The sequence below is a fragment of the Notamacropus eugenii genome, chromosome 2, assembly GCF_028372415.1.
Source record: "Notamacropus eugenii isolate mMacEug1 chromosome 2, mMacEug1.pri_v2, whole genome shotgun sequence".
In the NCBI taxonomy this organism is placed as follows: domain Eukaryota; kingdom Metazoa; phylum Chordata; class Mammalia; order Diprotodontia; family Macropodidae; genus Notamacropus; species Notamacropus eugenii.
This window is the reverse complement of record NC_092873.1, coordinates 1,520,272-1,532,710: the sequence shown is the minus strand read 5'-3', so window position 1 is coordinate 1,532,710 and position 12,439 is coordinate 1,520,272.

Sequence of the window (12,439 nt, the reverse complement as noted above, 5' to 3'; positions counted from 1 at the left end):
AGGCACGGACCAGAGCACAGCCTAACACAGGCGAGGAGAGGAGCTCAACCCTGCACAGGCACAGAGCAGAGCATAGCCCAGCATGGGCCATGCCATGGCAAGGACAGGACTGGAGCAGGCTTCAAGGTGACACACCACTGGCAGCAGCTGTGGGTCCCAGATTCCTGAACTCACAAACGCCAAAGACACCTTCAAAGATCAGTGAGAAACCCTTTCACTTTTCTCAGAAGGGAAAGCAGTCATATAGCCCCAACCCCAGGCAGTGGCAGCTTCCATTTTTGGAGATCTGGCCTAAAGCCTCTGAAAGAATTCAGGAGCTGATCTGGATCTCAGCACTCAGTGGCTGCCCTGAGGTGAGCAGGCATGTTGGCATGATGGACCAGGTGGAGGCTCTGGAGAGGGAATCCTGCTCACAGACCAGAACATAGGTCAGGAGAGGAATAAACCCCTCTCCCTTCACAGTGCCACCTTGGAAGAACTAAGAACTTACAGGTCCCCAGACTTTATCCTCCCCTTGACAAAGAACTCAAAAGCCAAGTTACTTGCCCAGGAAAATGTTCCCAAAAGGGAGAAAGAATAATACAATAACAGAAGGTTACTTTCTCGGTGAGCAGGTATTTTCTTCTATCCCTTGGAATGAGGACGAACAATACATACCATCAGAGGAAAACCTAAAAGTCAAGGCTTCTGCATCCAAAACCTCCAAGATAAATATATAATGGTCTCAGACCATGGAAGAGCTCCAAAGGGATATTGAAAATCAAGTAAGAGAGGTGGAGGAAAAATTGGGAAGTGATATGAGAGAGATGCAAGGAAATCATGAAAAGCAAATCAACACCTTGGAGAACCAAAAAAATGCTGAAGAAATTAACAACTTTAAAAATAGACTAATACAAATCGCCAAAGACGCCCAAAAAGCCAATGAGAAGAGGAATGCTTTAAAGACTACAATTATCCAAATGGGAAAGGAGGTTCAAAAGCTAAAAACACTTCTTTAAAAATAGAATGAAATATGCAGTGACTTTATGAGAAACCAAGAAATTACAAAAGAAATAAAAAAGATGAAAAAAATGAAGGCAATGTAACTATCTCATTGGAAAAACAATTGACCAGAAAAATAGATCCAGGAGAGACAACTTTAAAATTATGGCACTACCTGAAAGCTGTGATGAAGAAAAGAGCCTAAACATCATCTTTCATGAAATTATCAAGGAAAACTGCTCTAATGTTGTAGAACCAGCGGGTAAAAGACATATTGTAATAGTCCCTCTCTTAAAAGAAATCCGAAAAGAAAAACTCCTAACAATATTTTAGTCAAATTGCAGAGATCCCAGATCAAGGAGAAAATGTTAGAAGTAGCCAGAAAGAAGCAATTCAAGCATTGTAGAAATACAATAAGGATAACATAGGATCTTGCAGCTTCTACATTAAGGGAATAAAGGGCTTGGGATATAATATTCCATAAATCAAAAAAACTAGGACTAAAACCAAGAATCACCTACGCAACAAAACTGAGTAAAATGCTTCAAGGGGAAAAAATGGTCATTCAATAAAATTGAGGACTTTCAAGTATTCTTGATTAGAAAAGACCAGAGCTTAATAGAAAATTTGACTATCAAACACAACAATCAAGAGAAGCATGTAAATGTAAACCGGAAAGAGAAATCATAAGGGATTTGCGAAAGCTTTTCCACCATTCCTGCGTGGAAAGATAGCATTTGTAAATCTTGAAACTTTTCTCAGTATTTGGGTAGTTGGAGGTATTGCACGCACACACACACACACACACACACACACACAGATTGAGATCACAGGGTGAATTGAATAGGAAAGTATGATATCTAAATAAATAAAATAAGCGATGAGAGAGGAATATATTTGTAGGAGAAAGGGAGAAATGGAATGGGGCAAGCTATCTTTCATAAAAAAGGCAAGGTAAAGATTTTTTCATTGGAGGGGAAAAGGGAGAGGTAAAAGGGAAAAAGTGAAGCTTACTCTCATCACATTTATCTTAAGGAGAGAATAACATGTACACTCAATTTGATATGAAAATCTATCTTACACTACAAGAAAGTAAGGGAGAAAGGGATAAGTAGGATGTGGGGGGATTACAGCAGGGATGGCAAATGAAAGGAGGGGTTTAATTAGAAGTAAACACTTTTTATTTTTTATCATTTCTTATTATTTATTTATTTATTTTAATGTTCTACAATCACTACCATAAAACTTAGATTTCCCCCCCACCTACTCTCCACCATCCCTCTCCCTCCCCAAGATAGCACACATTTCCATATAGGATCTACACATACTTTTCTATTGAATACGTTTTCACTATAGTCATGCTGTGTAGACGAACTAAAATAAATGGAAGAAATCATATAACAAATCAAAACATAATAATACACACAAACACACACACACACACACACACACACACTCACAAACATGATCTGCTACATTCTGTGAATGAATTCCATAGTTCTTTCTCTGAGTGTGGAAGGTATTTTGCCTTAAAGGACCATTGGGAATTTTTTTTTTAAATTCTTGGGTTGTCACAAAGTTCCAAGTCTACCAGAAAAAAACTCTTGCACACTGTGGTCGTTGCTGTTCACAAAGTTCTCCTGGTTCCTCTCCTTTCGCTCAGCATCAGATCATATAAGTCATTCCAGGCCTCTCTGAAGTCTTCTTGTTCATCATTTCCTATGGTGCAATAGTACTCCATTACATTCATATACCACAATTTATTTAGCCATTCCCCAATTGAAGGGTATCCCCTTGCTTTTCAGTTTTTGGCAACTACAAAGAGTGGAAGCCTTTAGCAAAAGTACATATATGTATTGCCTGTATTAAATAGCTTGCCTTCTCAGTGGGGATGGGTAAGGAGAGAGGGAGGAAGCGAGAGAAGTTGGAACTGAATGTTTTAGGAACAAATGTTGAGAATTGTTTTTCCATGTAACTGAGAAATAAAAAATACATTTAATGGGGTATAAAAATCTGTCTTACCCTACAAGAAAAGAAAGAAGCTAGGAATAAGGGAAGGAAGGGGTGTGATAGAAGGGAGGATAGATTTGTGGAAGGGGTAATCAGATACCTTGCATTCTGATTACTCCTTCCCTCAATGTACCCTCCCTTCCCCATCTTCACTATTTTCTTGTAGGGCAAGATAAATTTCTATACCCCATTCCCTGTAATTCTTATTTCCCGATTATATGCAATAAAAATTCGTTTCTAATACTTTGAAGTCCAACTTCTCTCCCTCCCCCCTTTTCTCCCCAGCCCCACTGAGAAGGGAAGCAATTCAATACAGACTAAATATGTGTCGTTTTGCAAAAGGCTTCCATAATAATCATGTTGTATAATACTAATTATATTGCCCTCCGTCCTACTCTATCCACCTATATTTTTTCCCCCATAATTGACTTTTTCCCTTCCAGAAAGTGTTTATTTCTAGTGATTCCCTTCCCCCATTTGCCCTCCCTTCTAAAATTCCCCTCACGCCAATCGTCACCTCTTCTCCTACTTACCTGTGATGTGATATAAATTATCATGTCAAATTTAGTGAGCGTGCTATTCCTTCCTTCAGCCACGTGTGGAGAGAGTAGCTTGATTTCTCCCCTCCCCCCTTCTCCCTTTTATCCTCCATTGAATAAGATTTTTCTTCTTTTAAAAATTTATTTATTTAACTTTTAACATTCATTTTCACAAAATTTTGGGTTCCAAATTTTCTCCCCATTTGTCTCCTCCCCCTACCCCAAAACACCAAGCTCTCTAACTGCCCCTATCAACAATCTTCCCTCTCTTCTATCATCCCTTCCTTCCGTTGTCCCTATCTTTTCTTTTGTCCTGTAGGGCCAGATAACCTACCATACCCCTTTACCGGTATTTCTTATTACCTAGTAGCGAGAACAGTACTCAACACTTGATCCTAAAACTTTGAGTTCCAACTTCTCTTCATCCCTCCCTCCACACCCCTTCCCTTTGGAAGACAGGAATTCAATGTAGGCCATATCTGTGTGGTTTTGCAAATAACTTCCATAATAGTCGTGTTGTGTAAGACTACATTTCCCTCCATCCTATCCTGTCCCCAATTACTTCTATTGTCTCTTTTGATCCTGTCCCTCCCCATGAGTGTCGACCTCAAAATGCTCCCTCCTCCCCATGCCCTCCCTTCCATCATCCCCCCCACCCTGCTTGTCCCCTTGTCCCCCACTTTCCTGTATTGTAAGATAGGTTTTCATACCAAAATGAGTGTGCATTTAATCCCTTCCTTTAGTGGAATGTGATGAGAGTAAAGTTCATGTTTTTCTCTCACTTCCCTTCTTTTTCCCTCCACTAAAAAGTCTTTTGCTTGCCTCTTTTATGAGAGATAATTTGCCCCATTCCATTTTTCCCTTTCTCCTCCCAATATATTTCTCTCACCACGTAATTTCATTTTTTAAAGATATGATCCCATCCTATTCAATTCACTCTGTGCTCTCTGTCTCTCTCTGTGTGTGCATGTGTGTGTGTGTGTGTGTGTGTGTGTGTGTATGTGTGAAAAGTTTCAAGACTTACAAATATTTTCTTTCCGTGTAGGAATGTAAACAGTTCAACTTTAGTAAGTCCCTTTTGACTTCTCTTTGCTGTTTACCTTTTCATACTTCTCTTCATTCATGTGTTTGAAAGTCAAATTTTCATTTCAGCTCTGGTCTTTTCATCAAGAATGCTTGAAAATCCCCAATTTTGTTGAAAGACCATTTTTTTCCCCTGAAGTATTATACTCAGTTTTGCTGGGTAGGTGATTCTTGGTTTTAGTCCTAGTTCCTTTGATTTCTGGAATATCCTATTCCATGCCATTCGATCCCTTAATGTAGAAGCTGCTAGATCTTTTGTTATCCTGCTTGTATTTCCACAATACTTGAATTGTTTCTTTCTAGCTGCTTGCAATATTTTCTCCTTGACCTGGGAACTCTGGAATTTGGATAAAATGTTCTTAGCAGTATCTCTTTTTGCATCTCTTTCAGGCTGTGTTCTGTGGATACCTTGAATATTTATTTTGCCCCCTGGTTCTAGAATTTCAGGGCAGTTTTCCTTGATAATTTCATGAAAGATTATATCTAAGTGCTTTTTTAATCACGGCTTTCGGGTAGTCCCATAATTTTTAAATTATCTTTCCTGGATCTATTTTCCAGGTCAGTTGTTTTTTCTAATGAGATATTTCACACTATCTTCCATTTTTTCATTCTTTTGGTTTTGTTTTGTGATTTCTTGGTTTTTCTTAAAGTCATTAGCCTCCATCTGTTCCATTCTAATTTTGAAAGAACTGTTTTCTTCAGTGAGCTTTTGAACCTCCTTTTCCTTTTGGATATTTATGCTTTCTAAAGCATTCTTCTTCTCATTGGCTTTTTGAACCTCTTTTGCCAATCGAGTTAGCCTATTTTTTTTAATTTTTTAATGTTTAACAATCACTGCCATACAATTGCGATTTTATTCCCCCCCACCTACCCCCCACTGCCCCCTTCCCTCCCCACGACTGCATACAATTCTGTATAGATTCTACATATACTTTCTTATTGAGTATATTTTCACTATAGTCATGCTATGTAGTCAGACTAAGATAAATGAAAGAAATCGTATAACAAATCAGAACATGATACACAAACACATACACATACACAAACATGATCTGTTACATTATGTGAGTGACTTCCATATTTCTCTCTCTGAGTGTGGAAGGCATTTTGCCTTGAGAACCACCATTGGGATTTTTTGTTTTTGTAAGAAGTTCTTGTGTTATTACAAAAATTTAAGTCTACCAGAAAAAACTCTCACACACTGTGGTCGTTGCTGTGCATAAAGTTCTCCTGGTTCTGCTCCTTTCACTCAGCATCAGGTCATATAAGTCCTTCCAGGCCTCTCTGAAGTCTTCTTCTTCATCATTTCTTATGGCACAATAGTACTCCATTACATTCATATACCATAATTTATTCAGCCATTTCCCAATTGATGGACATCCCCTTGACTTCCAGTTTTTGGCAACTACATAGAGTGCTGCTATAAATATTTTTGTACATGTAGGACCCTTTCCCATTTTTATGATCTCTTGGGGATATAGTTCTAGTAGCGATATTGCTGGGTCAAAGGGTATGCACACTTTTGTAGCCCTTTGGGCATAGTTCCAAATTGCTCTCCAAAATGGTTGGATGTGCTCGCAGCTCCACCAACAATGAAATAGTGTTCCAACTCTCCCACATCCTCTCCAGCATTTATCATTTTCTTGTTCTGTCATGTTTGCCAATCTTATAGGTGTGATGTGGTACCTCAGAGTTGTTTTGATTTGCATCTCTCTAACCAATAGTGATTTAGAGCATTTTTTCATATGATTATAGATAGCTTTAATTTCTTCCTCTGAAAATTGCCTGTTCATATCCTTTGACCATTTATCAATTGGGGAATGACTTGTATGATTATACATTTGGGTCAGTTCTCTATATATTCTAGAAATGAGGCCTTTATCCCCGAGCTTAGCTGTAAAAATTCTTTCCCAATTTACTACATCCCTCCGGATTTTGGTTGCATTGGGTTTGGTTGTGCAAAAACTTCTCAGTTTAATGTAATCAAAGTTATCCATTTCGCATTTCATAATGCTTTCTATCTCTCCTTTAGTAAAGAATTCTTCCCTTCTCCATAGATCTGATAAATACACTATTCCTTGCTTCTCCAGTTTATTCATGGTATCAATCTTTATACCTAAATCATGTACACATTTGGACTTTATTCTTGTGTACGGTGTCAGGTATGGGTCTATGCCTAATTTCCGCCACACTGTTATCCAGTTTTCCCAGCAATTTTTGTCAGACAATGAGTTCTTATCCCAGAAGCTGGGGTCCTTGGGTTTATCAAACAGAAGGTTGCTATATTGCTTGCCTACTACATCTTCAGTGCCAAGTCTATTCCACTTGTCTACCTCTCTGTTTCTTAGCCAATACCAAGTGGTTTTGATAATTGCTGCTTTATAGTACAGTTTGAGGTCTGGTAGCACTAGGCCACCTTCCCAAGCATTTCTTTTCATTAGTCCCTTTGATATTCAGGACCTTTTGTTTTTCCAAATGAATTTTGATATTATTTTATCCAGCTCTAGAAAGTAATTGTCTGATAGTTTAATTGGTATGGCACTAGATAAGTATATTAATTTGGGTAGGATTGTCATTTTTATTATATTAGTACGGCCTACCCATGAGCAACTAATATTTTTCCACTTACTTAAATCTGACTTTATTTGTGCAAAAAGTGTCTTGTAATTGTGTTCATATAATCCCTGGGTTTGTTTTGGCAGGTAGACTCCTAAGTATTTTATACTGTCTACCCTAGCATTAAATGGGATTTCTCTTTCTATCTCTTGCTGTTGGACTTTGTTGCTAATGTATAGGAACGTAGAAGATTTGTGTGAGTTTATTTTGTAACCTGCAACTTTGCCAAAGTTGTTTATTAATTCAAGTAATTTTTTACTTGAATCTCTGGGATTCTCCAGGTAAATCATCATATCGTCTGCAAAGAGTGATAACTTAGTTTCTTCTTTGGCTATTCTTATTCCTTGAATATCTTTACCTTGTCTAATTGCTACAGCTAACATTCCTAGTACCATATTGAATAATAGTGGTGATAATGGACAACCTTGTTTCACCCCTGATCTTATTGGGAATGCATCTAGCTTATCCCCATTGCATATAATGCTTGCTGAAGATTTTAGATAGATACTGCTTATTATTTTATGGAAAGTTCCCTTTATTCCTACGTTCTCCAATGTTTTTAGTAGGAATGGGTGTTGTATTTTGTCAAAAGCTTTTTCTGCATCTATTGAGATAATCATGTGGTTTTTGTTAGCTTTGTTGTTGATGTGATCGATAATGCTAATAGTTTTCCTAATATTGAACCAGCCCTGTAGTCCTGGTATGAATCCTACCTGATCATAATGTATTAATCTCGTGATAAGATGCTGTATTCGTTTTGCTAAAATCTTATTTAAAATTTTTGCATCTATATTCATTAGGGAAATTGGTCTATAATTTTCTTTCTCTGTTTTGTCTCTTCCTGGTTTGGGTATCAAAACCATATTTGTATCATAGAAAGAATTTGGGAGGACTCCTTCTTCCCCAATTTTCAAAAATAGTGTATGTAGTATTGGAATTAACTGTTCTTTAAATGTTTGATAGAATTCACTTGTGAATCCATCTGGCCCTGGAGATTTTTTCCTAGGGAGTTCATTGATGGCTTGTTCAATTTCTTTTTCTGAGATGGGGTTGTTTAAGTATTCAACTTCCTCTTCTGTTAATCTGGGTAATTTGTATTTTTTAAAATATTCATCCATCTCATTTAGATTATCGAATTTGTGGGCATAAAGTTGGGCAAAGTAGTTTCTAATTATTGTTTTAATTTCCTCCTCATTGGAGGTGAGTTCACCCCTTTCATTTTTAATATTAGTAATTTGGTTTTCTTCTTTCTTTTTTTTAATCAGATTGACCAAAGGTTTATCAATTTTATTAGTTTTTTCATAAAACCAACTATTGGTTTTATTTATTAATTCAATAGTTTTCTTAATTTCAATTTTATTAATCTCTCCTTTGGTTTTCAGTATTTCTAATTTGGTATTTACTTGGGGATTTTCAATTTGTTCTTTTTCTAGCTTTTTCAACTGCAAGCCCAAGTCATTGATCTCCTCTTTCTCTATTTTATTTATGTAAGCATTCAGAGATATAAAACTTCCCCTAATAACTGCTTTTGCAGTATCCCATAAGTTTTGGTATGTTGTCTCACTATTGTCATTCTCTTGAATGAAATTGTTGATTGTTTCTATGATTTCTTCTTTAACCCAACCCTTCTTTAGAATTAGATTATTTAGTTTCCAATTGATTTTTGGTTTCTCTTTCCATGGCCTTTTATTACATGTAATTTTTAATGCATTATGATCTGAAAAGGATGCATTGATTACCTCTACCTTTCTGCACTGGATTGTGAGATTTTTATGTCCTAGTACATGGTCAATTTTTGTAAATGTTCCATGCACCGCTGAGAAAAAGGTATATTCCTTTCTATTCTTATTTAATTTTCTCCAAAGATCTATCATATCTACCTTATCCAGAGTTTTATTTACCTCCTTAACCTCTTTCTTGTTTATTGTGAGATTGGATTTATCGAGTTCAGAGAGGGGGAGGTTGAGGTCCCCCACTAGTATAGTTTTGCTGTCAATTTCTTCCTTCAACTCCCCCAACCTCTCCTCTACGAATCTGGATGCTGTACCGCTTGGAGCATACATGTTTAGTAATGATATTGCTTCATTGTCTATGGTGCCTTTTAGCAGGATATACTTTCCATCCTTATCTCTTTTGATTAGATCTATTTCTGCTTTCGCTTTGTCTGAGATTAAGATTGCTACTCCTGCCTTTCTTACATGAGCTGAAGCACAATATATTCTGCTCCATCCTTTGACCTTTATCCTATGTGTATCCCCCCATTTCTTGAAAGCAACATATTGTTGGATTATGGCTTTTAATCCATTCTGCTATCCGTCTCCGTTTTATGGGACAGTTCATTCCATTCACATTCACAGTTGTGTTTACAATCTGTGTATTTCCCTCCATCATCTTTCCCACCATTTGTGCTTTTAGCTCTCCCGTCTCCCTTTCCCTCCTCAATAGTATTCACTTTTCTCCCCCTCCTCCTGCAGCCTTCCCCTCCTTCTTTTAGCCCCCCTCCCTTTTACTCCCATTTACTCTTATTGCTTCTTTCCTCCCTTTTAGCCACCCTCCCCTTTCTTCCCCCTTCCCCTCCTACTACCTATAGAGCTAGTTAGGCTTATCTACTTAAGATTATTGTTCCCTCCTTTGAACAAATCAGATGAAAGTACCTCTCAAACAATGTTCATCTCCCTCCCCTCCTTCCCTCTACTATAGTTTTGTACTTCTTCCTGTGATATAATTTGCCATTTTCTGCTTCCCCCTTTCCACACCTCCTATTACATTCCCTTCTCATACTTAAATCATATTTTTGACATGACATCATTTACTTTATGCCCGTTCCCTCTACATATATCCCTTTTATCATAATAGCTGCACAGTTCCCACGATTAACAGGTATCATCTTCCCTTATAGGGAGGTAAACAGTTTGCCCTAATTGAGTAGCAAGTTTTTGTTTTTGTTTTTTCCCCTCTGTTTACCTTTTTATGATTCTCTGGACACCTGCATTTGAAGATCAAATTGTCTATTGAGTTCTGGTGTTTTGGTCAGGAAGCTCTGGAAATCCCTTATTTTGTTGAATTACTTTCTCCTTGCCTGAAATGTTATGCTGAAATTTGCTGAGTAGTTGATCCTTGGTTGAAGTCCCAATTCCTTTGCCTTACGGAATATTGGGTTCCAGTCCTTTCGATCTTTTAATGTAGAAAGTGCAAGGTCCTGTGTGATCCTGACTGTGTGTCCTTGATATTTGAATTGTTTCTTTCTGGCTGCTTGTAGCATTTTCTCCTTCATTTGATAGCTCTGGAATTTGGCAACTATATTTCTTGGGGTTTTGAGTTTGGGATCCCTTTCGGGAGGGGGGGAACGGTGGATTCTTTCGATGACTATTTTGCCCTCTGAGTCTAGTACTTCTGGGCAGTTTTCCTTGATGATTTCCTGGAAGATGTTGTCCAGACTCTTTTTTTCATCATGGGTTTCTGGCAGGCCAATAATTCTTAAATTTTCTCTCCTGGATCTATTTTCCAGGTCAGTTGTTTTTCCAATTAAATATTTTACATTTTCTTCTATCTTTTCATTCTTTAGATTTTGTTTGACTGATTCTTGTTGCCTCATTGAGTCATTAGTTTCTACTTTCCCAATTCTAATCTTCATCGTATTGTTTTCTTCAGTTAGCTTTTGCATTTCCTTTTCCATCTGACCAATTTTTCCCTTTAAGGAGTTATTTTCTCCATTTAATTTTTGTACTTCTTTTTCCATTCAACCAGTTTTCACAGTTAGGTTTTGTGTTTCCTTTTCCATCTGATCAATTTTCCCAATTAGGTTTTGGGTTTCCTTTTCCGTTTGATTAACTCTTCCTTTTAGGGAATTATTCTCTCCAGTTAATTTTTGAACTTCCTTTTCCATTTCTTCAATTTTCTTTTTCAGAGTGATGTTCTCATCAGTGAATTCTTTTTTTATAATTTTAAAATCATTGGCCAGTTTTTCTTTTATATCCTTCTTCAAATGTTCCAGGTAATCTAGTTGTGCTTGCGAGAAATTCATAGTCCCATCTGAGGTTTCAGATGGAAGTACAGTCTCAGCTCTGACCTCTTTGGTGTTTGTGTTTTGGTCCTTATCCCCATAGAAAGATTCTATGGTATTTTCACTTTTCGTCTGCTTTTTCCGATTCATGATGTTGGCTGAGTGTTGTAGCTTCTGGTTCTTTCTGTCAGAAGATACAGATCTTTTAAGTTGAGTTGATGTGTGTCTAGGGTAAAAGTAGGCTTTTTTTTGTTGTTGTTGTTTCCCAGATCAACCCTGGGGTTAGCTTGTTAGGTGTGTGGGAGGTGTGGTCTGGTCTCAGGAGATCTCCTCAGCTGACTTGAGGCAAAGGCAAGGTCAGGGGATGGTAATCCCAGCTTCCCTATTGTCTTCCCTTTTCCCCTGGAGGGCTGGGGCACGCCTAGAAGCTAATGCATGTTCCCGCCCCTCCTGGGACTCGTCTCCTGGCGCTGAGGCTTGCCTGGGTCTCAGTGCGAATTTTCTCTGCCCTGGGTCGTCTGTCCCTCCAGATCGCCTCCGCCACAGTAGGAAGAATCCCCCCTTGCCACTTTTCCAGCCTCTGGTGTTATGAGACCACCCGCCCCCTTCTGCTGTTCCCGCTGATCCAGGATTAATCTGGGGAAGAATTTTATGGTTACCTCACGATCATCAGGGGGGAGGAGAGAGCATTTACTGATCACTCCACCATCCCAGCTCCTGGAAGTTCAAGTAGTTGACCCCCCGAAGTCCAGTCTTCAGGCTGAAGGTTTCAAGGGCTGCTCCGCTGATATCTGGCGCTCAGCGGCTCTCATCAGCTCGGCCTGGCTTATCTCCTGCTCCGCTGGTCTCGCCCACCACTCTCGGGCCCCTCAGGTCCCCTCCGACCTGCCGCGCCGACCACGCTGCGCTGTGCGCCGGGGTCTTACCCCCGCGGAACAGATCCCTCCCATGGACCCTCCAGTCCAACCTGGGCTCCGAATCCGTCAAAGTCTGTCACCCACTGGATTCTACACCTCCAAAGTCTGGTCAGACTCTCCCCCCAGAGATGTCCAGAGGAATTTTTCCAGGAGCTTAGGTGAGTCGTTGCTTTCACTCCTCCATCTTGGCTCCCGGAAGGCTATTTTGCTACAAAAAATGATAAGAAGGCAGACTTCAGAAAAAAAAAAATCCTGGAAAGTCCTATATGAACTGATAGTGAATAAAGTGC